At 44.3% G+C, this 2,040-nt stretch overlaps 1 long non-coding RNA gene across 1 annotated transcript; it reads left to right on the top strand.

The window, feature by feature from the left end:
• The first annotated feature begins 536 nt into the window (after positions 1 to 536).
• LOC129582485 (uncharacterized) lies at positions 537 to 1,348 on the top strand. Its single transcript, XR_008689628.1, has 3 exons — positions 537 to 637; positions 836 to 890; positions 969 to 1,348. It is a non-coding gene; the product is annotated as an uncharacterized LOC129582485 (long non-coding RNA).
• Positions 1,349 to 2,040: the final 692 nt, after the last annotated feature.

Raw genomic sequence — 2,040 nt, forward strand, 5'->3', positions numbered from 1 at the left:
TGGCAGCAGCAGATTATTAGCAGCAAGCTGATAGATAGAGCACAGACTGGATAAAAGCGACGAGCGACAAGCAACTGCCACCAGAAGCGCGTTTGCGCAACGTCACAATTCTGAACTACACACGCTGTGTGCCTTATAAAAGTGACGTTATAAACACCTTTGGCTCTTTTGCAGCAAAAGCAAATCGACTAAACTTGCAAATGTGCAGGCTTAAGTTACTGGGCACTTTAACTTTATTTACTGGATAGGCATTCTCCGAGCACTGATGCAACCGATGTACAAGATGGACACCTGGGTTGCATCATGCGCGCGGTGTTTGCGGAGTGCCGCTTCTGTAGAGCCGGCTGTTTGCCGGGAAAATGCAAATACCGTATGTAAAGCAGCACAATGGAGCTATCTGTATTCTGTTTGTTCCGGTTTGATAGCTTTGTATTTTAGCGTGGCGCCATTTCGTGGTTGTTGTGGCGCGGCGACAGTCACATTCCAACGAGATAAGGAACTTCGCAAAAAGCTGCCGCAGTGCGGCCGTACTAGGGTAGGAATTCAACTGTCACCCAGTCGTCGGTCGGGTATACCGCCATGCCGGCTTGCCGACTGAATTTACCTTTTGATTAGTGTCGGACGATCTATGCAACAGGTATACTTTTCTGTGCAGTGTTGCAGTGCCTCACGCTATACTATACAAATGTACTTTTACTCTTATGCTTTTATAATTTTCTTGTTTGTACAGTATTTGACTATAACTTTAAATATGATTTCCATTACAGTTTCCGTTGTGTTGTAGTTAGTGCTAGTGCGTATGAGGCTTCCCTCAATTCGAATCCAATATTTACAGGGTACAGCGCTAGCTAGTGTGAGCGTTTGAACGGAAGCTTCTTCAGCAGCATTAGGTATCACTCCTTTATTTAAAAAAAACGATTTAGGCCGACCCCACTTAATCATCTTTGCTGGAAAATGTGTTGTTTTAGTCATCCGACGTTGCCCATATGGTGTCAGTCCATGTTTGGAAAGGAATGGTTCAGCGTTTGACCTCACAACAAATTGCTCTCCATAGAACGACCAAGTTAGGACATTAAGTGGTTCCATAGGAATGAACCAATAGACCAGGACAGGAGTGGTTCACCAGGTTCTGAACCAATGGAACCAAGTGAACTTGAGGGACCACGATGGAACCACCACGGAACCACAAGTGAACAAAGTGCGCACCCTCATGCCGAGCCCTATCACACTACCTCTGTACCCAGTTAACCAATCGAACCAATGCAACCACATGGAACCACAATGGAACCACTACCCGTAGTGAACCAAGCGTGCTCTCGCATGCCTACACGCTGTCACACTACCTCTGTACTCCCTGAACCTAACTTGCTGGCCGAAATTTTGCTAAAACTCTTTCTTCGATCGACAGCTCACTTGTCAGTCAACAAAATATCGGTAATCGACAAATCGCTGACCGACACATTGCAGAGGACACAATCTTGCTGATCGACAGTTTGCTTACCAGTTGAACATAACGAACTTTGCAAATCTCATTTCAAACAGAGAAGGAAGTCAACCCAATGCAAACAGTTTTCTTAGGTATTTTTTGGTATCTAAGGTTTCTTAGGTTCTTTAGGGTTCTTAGGTTTTTTAGGTTTCTCAGGTTTCTTAGGTTTCTTAGGTTTCTTAGGTTTTTCAGGTTTCTCAGGTTTCTTAGGTTTCTTAGGTTTCTTAGCTTCTTAGCTTTCTTAGGTTCAACTTCGGCTGAACGCTGAGGAATCAGCATAGAAACAGTCGGCTTTAGACACGATTAACTACGTGAAGATAAATCACAACAATTGCATAAACACTTGTTTACCAATGAACGCAACTGTACACGTACGTGACTTTACGTCACATAGCACTCCCTTATTGAGTTTGAGGCACTGCGAAAACCGAAACACTGCATCGCTTCGCAAAACAAAACAACAGAAAAACCATAGCAAATCGCGAGCAAAAATCAAAACAGACGTTATGGCACGGCAAGGTTACGGTCACGCATTCCGCTTGTATGGTCCCGGT

The sequence above is a fragment of the Paramacrobiotus metropolitanus genome, unplaced genomic scaffold (assembly GCF_019649055.1).
Source record: "Paramacrobiotus metropolitanus isolate TYO unplaced genomic scaffold, Prichtersi_v1.0 Parri_scaffold0000007, whole genome shotgun sequence".
In the NCBI taxonomy this organism is placed as follows: domain Eukaryota; kingdom Metazoa; phylum Tardigrada; class Eutardigrada; order Parachela; family Macrobiotidae; genus Paramacrobiotus; species Paramacrobiotus metropolitanus.